We start from the raw sequence: 14,024 nt of genomic DNA, 5'->3' as shown, positions 1-14,024 counted from the left end.
GTCTGTTACTCAAAGAACAAAAGAAAAAAAGAGGAAATCAATAACTTTTGTAGCTTTAAGGATTCATCTATATTTAATTTAGAATTTTGTGTTTGATAACTTTATACAGTTTCTGTATATTTCCTACTTGTTAGGTAGCTAAATATGACATTTATTATAATGGGTTTATGTGACGGAAGATTGTTTTAAGTTCACTTAAATTAGAAGTTGTTGTTTTTTTAAAGTCTAATAAATGTTAAAATTGATAGCTCTCAATTATACTGTAATGCTGAATGGCTATAGTCTGTGGATAAATATTAGAAAATAAAAAAAACAATTTCATAGAGACATCATATTATTGGTATCTGTGACGCTCGCCTTCAGTCATTACAAAGATCCAATTAAACAAATATTAAAAATCTACTGGCTTTTATGTTGTTTCTACATTAATTTGAAGATTGAGTGTGTAATTATTGCAACATAAAAGTATATTTAAAAACGTTAATGTTAAGGGGGATTAATCGTGATTAATTTCAGAAAAGAACATTGCAGAGAACATTGAGCTGAACACATTTAGAGCACTTAAATTAAAAAGACACATGTAAATCATATTTCTGTGTTTTTTCCTCTGCATTTACTTTTGTGTTTTTTGTGTTTTTTGTGCACATGCATGTGGTACTTGCCAGTCATGGTAATTTGATTAATTGGTAATTCTATTACTTTACTTTGACAAACAATTATAGTACTATCTTATGTCACGACTTGATGTCCAATGTAAAATCTGGGTCTAAGCGTCAATAAAACCATTTGAGAATTGCTGGCCTGCTTGCAGTGTTACAGAGAGGTTTTGTGCTGGTCGACAGGGAGCCAACAAACACTGTGAACAGAGGTGGAGTGTGTAGGAACAGGTTGGCATTTTTCTTCCCAGGCACCTTCAAGCCTGTCTAACATAAATGAGGGCACTGTTTGCCTTTTAGCAAGGAGCAGAGTGTTTTTATTTGGGTATATGTGTGTGTTAAGTGTGTGTATGCGTGTGTGAGTACCAGCAGCTTTTTTTCTCTCAGAATGAGTGGAGTGTTAAGCAGCCACTCCTTCTCATAAAAGTGTTTCAAGGTGAGCTTGTAAATGCCAAGCAGACACCACACAAGTAGATATCTGGAGAAAAGGGGTTCACCCTTGAGAGTTTTTTTTCACATCTAAAGCATTCACATCTGAGTTTCAGAATGAAAAAATGCCTACTTTTAATGCTAAAGGTGCACTGTGCACTTCCCTTTTACCCAAATTTTGTAGTCAAAATGTAGTCTAAAATGTTTCTTATACTTCCTCATTTAAAAAAAGAAAATTATTATAATAATAATAATATATATATATATATATATATATATATATATATATATATATATATATATATTTTTTTTTTTTTTATTTATTTTATTTTATTATTATTATTATTTTTATTTTTTTTGCTATTTATTCAGCTCAAATGGCTCAACATTAAACTTAGTTTTGAAGGTCATTTTAAGTCCTCTGTCTTTTTTAGTCTTTGTAAACTTTATTGTTTTAAAATTATTTAAAAGTGAAGTTATGGTAAAATCTCCTATCTATTGTAACAGTGTTCACCTTTCAAACTGTAACCAACAGAAATGACATCTTTGTAATATTTGCATACTGTGTTGCAATTGGTCTTCTTTTTTCTTAATTTGCCTGTCTGTTGAATTGTTATTGGTCTTTTATTCCTTGCATCTATTAAACCACCCATAATCGCCTTTAGGTGGCAGAGAAGCTGCGTCATGACACACATTCATTCGTCAATTTGAATCAGTTTGAATTTCAAGTGTTTTTGTGACTAATGAGGATTTTGTTGTTTGTTGTAACTCTATCACCACTAGAAGAAAGTGTAATAATTAGATGATGTTTAATGAGCCACATTGTTGTCTTAAAAAACAAGAAGCAGATGTTGAGCTGGAAGGCAAACCTTCATTTGAACTGTCTCTTAGTAGAATGAGCTTTGGAGACAACAGCCATAATGCTTGCATGTACGTCACATGTGTGTGTGAGAGAGAATGCATCACGGTAAATGAAACTGGCACAAATACCCAGCATCCCTGTGGATTGAGAGAAATGATAGGTGTTAGTCAACTGCACCAACTAGGATTATTTTTATCACAAGTACACACAGTCATTTGGGAGTATTGATCTAAGATGCTTCTGCCATGGTTAAGAGGCTCTCATTTAAACTTCAAAATCAGCTGTATTAGCATGTCGAAGCACTCTCTGATCATCATCAATACTCTTCTGATGTTCTGATGAATGTGTGTGTGTGTCTGTGTGCGCGTTTTTGTGAAAAGATAGATAGATTTGTATAATGACAAAGGTATGACATAGGTATTACAAGGTGAAGGTGACTTTTCAGGACATTGACCCATGTCCCCACTTTTCAAAACGCTTATAAATCATACAGAGTGAGGTTTTTTTGGGGAAAGTTGAAATGCACAGCCTCCTGTAAGGGGTAGGTTTAGGTGTAGGATTGGTGTAGGGCAATAGCACATACAGTAAGTACAGTATAAAAACCATTACGCCTATGGGATGTCCCCACTTTTCACAAAAACGAACATGTGTGTGTGTGTGTGTGTTGGAGAGGAAGAGACAGACAGAAAAGCAGAGGCTGATTGCAGTAGAGGTGATTTAGCTGTGTCATGATCAAAGAGCATCTTGAACCTTCCAATTTGCTGTAGTTTTGTTGCTTCCTTCCATCTTCAGGTCCTCCTGTATGAACCTCCAAACTAACCTCTCTGCCTCTCTAATGGTTTTCAGCGAGCGCTGCTCTGATTAAAGCTGAGATTATGGGGGTGAGTGTTCTGCACTCACACTAATCCCTCCCATGCTTTCTATGAGTGTTACTCTCACTGCTACCACCATGCAGGTGTAATCACGCTTTATACATCTGTTCTTACTTGCATATAGATTTAATAATATTGCTATATACTAGCAGATATGTTATAGGAACAATATCCACTCCATGTGCATCCATATGGATAGATGGAAAGATGGATAGATAAACAGAATAGGCTGTTATGGCAATAGCATATTCACATAACATTAGTTACATATTCTGACTGACATTTAGTATCACGTTTACCTGTGCAATTGTAAGTTGTTTAAATATGGCTGATAAAACACATACACACACACTCAACTCTGTACAGCTATCTTTGTGAGGACATACATTGACACAATGCGATCTCTAGCTCCTTACCCTAACCTTAACCTCCAGAACTAAGTGCCTCACCCAAACCCTTACCCTAAACCTACCCTTTACCCAATTATAACCTGACCCCTAAAACCAAGTCTTGACCCTCAAACAGGCCTTTAAAAGGGTCCCAGAAAGTGAGGGCCGGCCAAAATGTCCTCACTTTACAAGATTGTCCTCACACCGATGGTCTAAAACTCAAACCGGCCCTCACAAAGATAACTGTACAAGTGCACACACACACACACACACACACACACACACACACACACACACACACACACACACACACACATATATACAGTGTGTTTTTAAGTTCACGCTCTGTAAAAGTAGAAGTCTCTTATACTTACAAAGGCTGCATTAATTAGATTTTTTTTAAAGTAAAGGTGGTAATATTGCAATTTAAAATTTTAATTTTTTTCATTTTAAAATGTAATTTAATTTAATTTTACAGCCATTACTGCAGTCTTCAGTGTCACATGATCCTTCAGAAATTATTCTGATTTGCTCATTTGTTGCTGTAGTAAATTCTATTCTGTTATAATAACAATTGAAAATGATTGTGCTGCTTAATATTTGTGTTGAAACACATAATAGATTTTTTAGGATTCTTGGATATATAGAAAGTTGAAAGGGACAGCATTAATTTGAAATAGTCATAAACTTTTGTGACATTATATAAATGTACTGTGACTTTCGAACAGTTTAATGTGTCCCTGCTGAATAAGTATTCATTTCTCAAAAAAAAAAAAAAAACACCTTTGAATGGTAGCTTGTGTATTACACATGTTTTTAGTGGTGTGTATATATAGGATGTGAGGAAGTGAGCTCATAAGCCTGCTAGCAAAATGGTACTGTTTCAGTTCTTTCAGTTCAAGAGTCAATCCCCATGATACTATGATATCTACTATGATATCTACTATACTATGATTACTGGAATAAATTATTTCTACCTTTTTTCTTCTTAAAACTTTGAGCTGCTATTTTTCTGGTAATTGCTATTTACTTTGTGTAAAGAAGGTAGCTGCTATTTAAGCATAAATAGTAGTAGGTTTGCACCAAGTACTGTATAAATAGCAACAAATACCTTGTTGTTTACACTAGGTGCAAATAGCAGTAGATACTATTCACACAAAGTGTAAATAGAAGTGATATGCTATTTGTACTAAGGGCAAATTGTCTGAGCAGTAGTGGGTGGAGTTAGTGAAAATAGCCTCTGCTAGCAAACCTTGACTATTTGTCCTTAGTGAAAACCTTTTTTTTTGTCATATACAGAATTGCATTAATATAATAATTTATTGATAATACAATTTAATTATCTGTTGTTATTACTGTAATTATTGTAACATGATACTTTTTTCATCTTGCCTTGTTGACAAAATCAAAGTCCTGCGTCATAGGAAACAACAAACTGGCATAGAAAACCTCAAAACTTTGAAGTGTTTGTGTGTGTATTTGAGGTGCTGCAGTGGGAAGCATTAATGAGGCTCTCAAGGACAAAACACACCCCTTCTCCTCCAGGTCTCCCCATGTGACCCCAGCCCACTCCCATCTCCACCTCAGGCGGCATGCCTGTGAGAGCGAGAGTCCCTCTGGTGTCCAGGAGCTCTGAATGGCTCTGGAGGAGATGGTGACGTCTGGACCAGGCTGACTCACGCTGAGGAGGCAGACTCTTGACTTTATATCCCCTTATCTCTCTGTTTCTCTTCCCCTCTCCATCTATTTTTACGTTTCTCTGTGTCTCTGTATCTCCTGATCCATTTTTCATAGTGGCTTGAGTCAGAGTTCCTAGCAGGGGAGCACACAGAACCACGGATATGGGTTTCATGGAAAGGTGAAATTGCTTTTTCTATCAGCTTTTTTTTTCAAGGGTTTAGGGATGTTGGTACATAGCAATGAGGAATCCACAGTGGGTGATTAAAGATTGAGCTGCAACACTGAGTGATTCATACTCTGAGCAGGAGAGCCGCTCTGAATGTTCACATCAGCTCATGAGAGGTGTGGATGAATAGGTACTTGTGTGTGTGTGTGTGTGTGTGTGTGTGTGTGTGCGTTTTTGTGGCAAATGAGGACATAAATTTGTATAATGACAAGGGTATGACATAAGTATTACAAGGAGAAGGTGACTTTTCAGGACATTACCCCATGTCCCCACTTTTCAAAACGCTTATAAATCACACAGAATGGAGTGTATTGAAAATCTGAAATAGCACAAAGTTTCCTGTAAGGGGTAGTGTTAGGTGTAGGGTTGGTGTAGGGCAATAGCACATACAGTTTGTACAGTATAAAAACCATTACGCCTATGGGATGTCCCCACTTTTCACAAAAACAAACGTGTATGTGTGTTTCTGCTTTTGTATGATGTTACTGGTGCGTGTGTTTGGTCAGTGAGTGAACTTTACCTTCACCTAATGATTAAATATTCCCTTTGCTCATGTAGCACACACATAGAGCCAACACAAGACCACACTGTGTGTGGGTGTTCATGTGTGTGTTTGTGTTTTAGGTGGCGATCTGGGTTTGGCGCGGAGGAGGTATGGGTGCAGGGGATGAGGGGGTGGAATAAAGTGGAGCTCTGTACCTACCCAAACACACACACACACACCCACACAAAGACAGTACATCTGTACTTAGCATACTACACATACTACATACTGCAGACTTATGTGTTTTTATAAAAAGCTAATTATAATTAAGAAAGGGACAATCAAAGACTTTTTTGTGACTTTAAGGAATAGTTCACCCAAAAAGGAAAATTTGTCATCATTTACTCACCCTCATGTTGTTCCAAATCTGTATAAGTTTCTTTCTTATGTTGAACACAAAAGAAGATATTTTGAAGAATTTTGAAGAACCAAACAGTTGCTGGCCCCCATTGACTTCCATGTTAGGGAAAGAAATAATTTGGAAGTCAATAGAGGCCAGCAACTATTTGATTACCAGCATTCTTGAACATATCTTCATTTATGTTCAACATAAGAAAGAAACTCATACAGGTTTGGAACGACATGAGGGTGAGTAAATGGCAGTTTGGGTGATTAAAAAAATTAAGAAATGATAAAATAATTATAATAATTAAGAAAAAATATAAAACCGTACAAAAGAAAATACAGCTAATTTATTTTTTATGTGATATACTGATTTTATTGGAATTTTTGGATACATTGGCCAATATTTAGATGTGCATACACTTTCTCTTTATTTTTACACGTACTGTAGATTACTTTTGATGTCCTCTGATGCAAGTTATAAATACAATATAAAAACTAATAACTTTGGTAAATGTAATCTTTCATAAATCTTAAAATGAATATCTGTTCCTCCTACTGTACTGTATAATGTTGGGATGTGTATATCATTGATTTAAATAGTGCACGTCACTAACACCAGCAAGGTTTGAATGATCATCATGCCTACAATTTGAGTTATGTAATACAGCATTTCCAACGGTTACAGGTCTTTTCTGCTATTTGACAAATGTTAATTTTTTACTCTAACCCCCAGACATCCCTAAAGGGACATTTTGTCAGATTTCTCTAACTTCCTGGGACATCTTTTTCACTAGAGAGCTACGTAAACCCACACACATCTCTTGACTTTCATGGTTCTATTCCTCTAGTGTTGCACTGTCATACAAAATGAACTGCTTTTGTGCACTGCACTAAAATTTCAACTGTTCTACCTCTCTCTCTCTCTCTCTCTCTCTGTCTCTCTCTCCATCCCTCTCTTTCTCTCTCGTTTTATCCATCAGTGTACTTAAATAGCATCAGAATGGCCCATTAAATGCTCCTTTAATTATTCTTTCTGCCTGTCTTTGACCTTGGCACACATTATCTCCTTCAGTAAATTATGACGTGTGATTCACTCCAAACACAGCTGATGGAAAGATGGTGCACAGTTTCACCTCAGGTCTCCATCATCCTGTGAAACACAGATGACGCAGCACAACACGCTGATAGAATCTGCATGAGTGGGTGTTGTTTGAACACACACACAGAAACAGTGATTCCCAGATAGCCACTGTTGTCTGTTGTAGTTGACAGTGAGGACAGTGTAGAATAGAAGTAACCTCCAGAGACTCCTCCAGCCCTCCATCCTATGCTTAGGCTCTCTCTATCTATCTGTGTGCTTGTCTCTTTTGTCTTCTCTCTTTAAATGTTCTCTTTAACCTGGCCAAGTGAGCCACTTTCGCTGTTTACCCCCCACTGGTTTCCCTGAAGAGGAATATCTCGCAGACGGGTGCATATAATACACACACACACACACACACACACACACACACACACAGCTCCTGTACCATTTCTCATTACTGACATTGTTGCTGCAGGTTCGAAACTGTGCCAGGCATAGTTGTTGTGACCTGTACACACATACATAATGAAAGTACCTGAAAAGTGTCTTGCTAGGCAGGAGGAAGTGTGTGTGATTATGAGCTTTCCATCACTCTGTGTGTGTGTGTGTTTGCCTTCAGCCATCACACACACTCTGTTAAACAGGACTGAATACTAAATTGTTCTCCTAGTTTCCTGACAACATTTTTAAGCTTTTCTTATCTTTCTTTATTTTAATGAAAATCTATCTATCTATCCATCTATCTATCCATCTATCTATCCATCCATCTATCCACTCTCACAGTTTTGTTGATCAATCTGCATTTACATGTCTCTCATTTAGTGTTTTATCGGTAGCGCCTCTGTCACTTAGAGTGCAATTTTGTTTTCTCTGCGGTACCACATTGTCACCCTCGCCTCTGTGTGTAAGTGCCTGTGTAATGTCTTTGTGTGTGTTTTTGTGCGTCTGTGCAATTTACACAGACACCCTGATGAATATGTAATGTGTGAAAGAGCATATAAACACATGCTGAGAGGGTCCCTGCATGTGAAATGGACAAAAATTATTCAGGGTTATAAGGATTCACCCTCCGTGCATTTGTGTGTGCAAGTGTGTCACAAATATAGGTTCATTAAAATATTTTAAGATGCTCAGTGTTGCGGAAAATGCAAGCAGGTGGGCAGACGTGACAAGTATGTGTTGTTCTGTGTATGTGTGTGTGTGTGTGTGTGTCAGGGTGACTTGTGTCTCCTCGTCGAGCACATGTCTCATCCTGACACCTGTTTGCTCCTAAACTGTTTTTGGTTGCCACGGCTCCTCTAGGGAGTCTGCTCACTACCAAAGCAGTTAACCACCACAGGAATGTGGAGAACTCCCTCTCCTCTCAGCAGACAGTTCTTTACCCCTCTTTTCCCCTGTTTTCTCTAATTCATTTTGTTATCTTTTTACTGTTTCTTTTAATGTGGAAAGTGCACAGCATAATATGTGTGTGTGCATAGTGGATGGCTAGAGTGCAACAACAATTACTTTTGCCCTTTGGGTCCAATTAACACCCCACAGCTTGACCCAGACTTTATCCCGTATGTATCAAAGCCAAACACACACACACACAGTTTCAAGGTGAGGTGACTCTTGCATGCAATGTGTACTACATTATTTTGTAGAATAAATGAGCTAACAAAGTACTGAATAAAAAAAATAAGATTAACAAGCTGATTCTCACGGACAATTTGACCCTGAGATATAGATGAATAGATAGTATCGATAGATGATAAATAGGTGGATGGAAGGATAAATGGATAGATAGATGAGTAAACAGACATTTAGATAGATGGATAAATGGATGAATAGATGTAATGACAGATGACTTAGACATATGGATGGATGGAAAGATGACTTAACAGATATGGATGGATGGTTAGACCTTAGTTTTTATGGATGGATGTAAAAATAAATGGATAGATAGATGAGTAAACAGACATTTAGATGGATGGATAAATGGATGAATAGATTCATTGAAAGATGACTAAATAGATGGATGGATGGATTGATGGATGGATAGATTGGTAGATAAATGGATGAAATAATGTATTGATAGATGGTAAATAGCTGGATGGATGAATAGATGGATTGACAGGTGACTAAATGGATGGATGGATGGATGGATGGACTGTTAGGTAGATGGATGGATAGATGGTTGGATGGATGGATTGAAAAATAAATAAATGGATGGATAGATGACTAAATAGACATTTGGATGGATGGATGGATGGATAGATGTATTTACAGATGACTAAATAGATGGGTGGATGGATGGATGGATGGATGGATTGATGGATTGATTGGTAGATACAGTATCTCACAGTATCTCACATTTTTGTAAATATTTTATTATATCTTTTCATGTGACAACATTGAAGAAATGACACTTTGCTACAATTTAAAGTAGTGAGTGTACAGCTTGTATAACAGTGTAAATTTGCTGTCCCCTCAAAATAACTCAACGCACAGCCATTAATGTCTAAACCACTGGCCACAAAAGTGAGTACGCCCCTAAGTGAAAATGTCCAAATTGGGCCCAAAGTGTCAATATTTTGTGTGGCCACCATTATTTTCCAGCACTGCCTTAACCCTCTTGGGCATGGAGTTCACCAGAGCTTCACAGGTTGCCACTGGAGTCCTCTTCCATTGGATGTTAGAGACCTTACGCTCCTCCACCTTCCGTTTGAGGATTCCCCACAGATGCTCAATAGGGTTTAGGTCTGGAGACATGCTTGGCCAGTCCATCACCTTTACCCTCAGCTTCTTTAGCAAGGCAGTGGTCGTCTTGGAGGTGTGTTTGGGGTTGTTATCACGTTGGAATACTGTTGATCATGCTCTGCTTCAGTATGTCACAGTACATGTTGGCATTCATGTTTCCCTCAATGAATTATAGCTCCCCAGTGCCGGCAGCACTCATGCAGCCCCAGACCATGACACTCCCACCACCATGCTTGACTGTAGGCAAGACACACTTGTCTTTGTACTCCTCACCTGGTTGCCGCCACACACGCTTGACACCATCTGAACCAAATAAGTTTATCTTGGTCTCATCAGACCACAGGACATGGTTCCAGTAATCCATGTCCTTAGTCTGCTTGTCTTCAGCAAACTGTTTGCGGGCTTTCCTGTGCATCATCTTTAGAAGAGGCTTCCTTCTGGGACGACAGCCATGCAGACCAATTTGATGCAGTGTGCAGCGTATGGTCTGAGCACTGACAGGCTGACCCCCCATCCCTTCAACCTCTGCAGCAATGCTGGCAGCACTCATACGTCTATTTCCCAAACACAACCTCTGGATATGACGCTGAGCACGTGCACTCAACTTCTTTGGTCGACCATGGCGAGACCTGTCCTGTTAAACCGCTGTATGGTCTTGGCCATCGTGCTGCAGCTCAGTTTCAGTTTCTTGGCAATCTTCTTATAGCCTACGCCATCTTTAAGTAGAGTAACAATTCTTTTTTTCAGATCCTCAGAGATTTCTTTGCCATGAGGTGCCATGTTGAACTTCCAGTGACCAGTATGAGAGAGTGAGAGCGATAACACCAAATTTAACACACCTGCTCCCCATTCACACCTGAGACCTTGTAACACTAACAAGTCACATGACACCGGGGAGAGAAAATGGCTAATTGGGCCCAAGACCAGCGGTTTAGACATTAATGGCTGTGTGTTGAGTTATTTTGAGGGGATAGCAAATTTACACTGTTATACAAGCTGTACACTCACTACTTTACATTGTAGCAAAGTGTCATTTCTTCAGTGTTGTCACATGAAAAGATATAATAAAATATTTACAAAAATGTGAGGTGTTTACTCACTTCTGTGAGATACTGTAACTGTAAATGGATGAACAGATGTATTGATAGATAGCTAAATAGACTGGATATATGGATTGATTGGATGGATGGATTAAAAGATGGTTAAACAGCCAGATGGATGGATGTGCGGGAAGATGGATAGACAGATAGATAGATGGATAGAGAGATGAAGTTGTACTGAAGTGAAGAGAGAGTTGCCCCTATTCAGCCTGTCAGCTGGTGAGCTTAGCACAGTACAAGCTGGGTTTATAACCAATAACCCCTTCAGAACCTTCCCACACACACATACACACACACGGGTGTTTTTAGTGACGCATGTTTGTGCAGTCAAGTCATTTTTTCAGAATGAACTCCCAGTGTACCGCTCACAATCACACCTCTATATTTGAGTGAGTTCTGTGTAAATGTGAGCAGTTGTGCTATTCATTCCCTCTCACACAGCCCCACATTAGTGCTTTGGGTTTAAATGCATTCAGCTTTGTTTCTTGGTGTTGTTTGGATACTTATTTCTGCATTGAACAGGCTGTGGCCTACATGTCAAAACCCGAATAACCAGTCACATTCAAATCAACACCTTTCAGTGTTTCTAAGCTGACATATTCTAATGAGACTGAACTCCGTGACACAGAATGTCATGAAAGATCTGTATGTTGGCATGCAGTGTTTGCTTAATAAGTCTTAATGCACATAAAATAAACAGACAGCTATTTAAGAGATGACAGGGGTTCATGACGGGGTGCGATGATCAAATGGCGCTGCGGTTAACCCGTGCCTGGAAATGTGGTCGGTCATTCCTGGAATGTGTGTTTGGTCTCTGAGCTTTAAGCCGCGCTGCATCCATAAAGGCTTTAAATAAAGTTTATTCGAAATGTGCCACCATGAACCATAAAGGCAAACAGGAAGATCAAGAACTATCTGTCTTTATCGCTTCCTTTAATACACCCTATGTTTGTGTTATTCAGCAAATGAAATGATATATTCCAGCTTTATTTATTAAGTGCATAGCAGTATGTGTCTATCATTTGATCAGTCTGAGTGTGTGTCTGTCTGTGTCGTAACGTGGCAGGTGTATTTTCGTCATGATTGACAGGGTAATCAGGATGGATTAGGGCTAAAGTGAGTACAAATGTGATGGAAAACGTTTTTAGTTACACACTAAGCCCTCTGTTGTTTAATCTAACCCTCCTGCCCTCCACTCACACACACATGTACAGATGGAAGGAGTGAGAGGGGTTATTCAAAAGGCCGCTTCAGTTTGCCCTTAGTGTTAGTGACATCGAATCAACTTACTTGTTTGCTTTGGAAAGGCTTTGCTGTTTTTAAATGTGTGTGCTGCTGCAAATAGCCCACCTCACTATCTGAGCAACACACACTGTGCCAACATGTGAGGAAACATTTTTAAAAAGCATTCCTTGAGCTCACGGATTCTACTGATTGTAAAAGTCTACACAGAATGATGCTGCTGAGTAGGTGAAGTACAGTGTTTGATGATTATATTATGAAACTAGTCTGGTTGTGCTGGAATGGAGGTGGCCAGCTACCAAATCCATTCAAATCCCTGCACTTAATGGAGATGGAGCATCGTTTTCTCTCCCCCTCCCTTCCTCCTCCGCTGTGTTTCTCCTTTTCTCTTTTACACACTAACACATGCATTTATTTTTCTGTAATGGTGGGGATTTTCCATTGACTTCTATTATTTTTGTTCTGAGCTAATGATAATTTTATTCCCCCAATCCTAAACTCTGACACTCACAAAAACGTTTTACATTTTCATTTAGATTTGTTTAGTCTGTCTATTTGTATTTCACATGCAAAGACATCTTTAATGTTTTGTTGTTAAGATTGGTTGATAGATCTCCTCAGATAAATATTTTCTTTAAGTTTGCTTTTGTTTATGAAGTAAGCTTGTTAAGTTTATGAATTTCAAGATAGCATAGCTTTGATAATTTGGACTAGTGGACTAGTTCACCAAAAAGTAGAATTCCCTCCAACTATTTTTGCGTGAACTCTGTAAAGATGAGTTGCATGTGGTATTACGGTGCTCTTTCTCTCTGTAGAAAAGTCTTTAAAGCAGGACACTTTATATAACACTGTATATTTGCCATAGTTCTCTAGACCACAGCACATCCAAGAGTTTCTCTTTTAACCCTCTCCAGATTTCTTTTTCTCTATACTGTAATGCCAGCTGGGATTTGGACACCACCAAGATTGGCGCAAGGCCTAATCTTCTGAGAGGCAATGTTTTTAATGCAAATGTCATGTTATATTGAATGTGCGACAGCATCACTCTTATTTCTGTGACCTTTGAAGTAAGATATACTGATGCACCGAGATGCATTTGTCTAAAACATTGCCACCCTTTGATTGAAAAGTCAAGCTCTTTTGGGGCTCTATTCTGCTCTAGTGGGGCATTGAAGTATAGAGATGGCTTTATGCACTTGATAGCTATCAATAAAGTGTGGACCTGTCACAAGAGTTTATAAGGTTCCAAGTGTGAAAATGTGAGAATAAACTGAAAAATTCAGATCAGCCAACTGAATACTGGGCTGAGTATAATCAGTTTATTAACTTACAGAAATATTTTTTGCCTTAAAAAGGGATAGTTCATCAAAAAATTTACATATTTTGAAGATTGTTGTTAACCAAACCATTAGTGTGTGGACAAGAAAATATATTTTATGTTCCACAGAAGAAAGTGTAAGAGATAAAAAATGTTGTGTTGCTTTTCTTTTTTTTTTCTTTTTTTTCTAAATAAGCCAATTCAATAAAATAAATAAGCTAAATAATAAAATAAATTAAACTGCCTTTGTCAGTAAATGTACTGTGCAGTATATTAGTGATGTTGCCATTTTGTAATTCTACTGTCCTATTTCTTTTCATTTCAAGACCTACAATGACACAGACAGGCAAATTGTATGTAATCACGAGTTATCTTATTTTTACTGTCTTCTTGTATTAGGATTCAGTACTAATCAGATTTTTGTGTGTCTGTGTTGCTCTGTATTCAGTGTCCATCACGACTGTGCTGCTTTTCTGTCTTCATACATCAGTTTCAAAACAACACTGTTCTTTTTACTCCTCACAGCTCAGAAGGCTAGTAT

General features: G+C 38.1%; 1 protein-coding gene across 5 annotated transcripts in view; it reads left to right on the top strand.

Moving 5' to 3' along the window:
* Window positions 1-14,024, top strand: part of znf385c (zinc finger protein 385C) — a 100,821-nt gene that overhangs the window by 10,369 nt on the left and 76,428 nt on the right. Inside the window, exon 2 of one of the 5 annotated variants that reach the window (XM_058768731.1) lies at window positions 2,794-2,828. The exons of the other annotated variants lie outside the window; for them this stretch is intronic. The gene's annotated coding sequence lies outside the window, so the exon portion shown is untranslated. The remainder of the gene's footprint in view (window positions 1-2,793; window positions 2,829-14,024) is intronic. 5 annotated transcript variants of the gene reach the window in all.

The sequence above is a fragment of the Onychostoma macrolepis genome, chromosome 03 (genome assembly GCF_012432095.1).
Source record: "Onychostoma macrolepis isolate SWU-2019 chromosome 03, ASM1243209v1, whole genome shotgun sequence".
NCBI classification, from domain to species: Eukaryota; Metazoa; Chordata; class Actinopteri; order Cypriniformes; family Cyprinidae; genus Onychostoma; species Onychostoma macrolepis.
The sequence above is the reverse complement of the archived record's forward strand: the minus strand, read 5'-3'. Positions and strand labels throughout refer to the sequence as shown.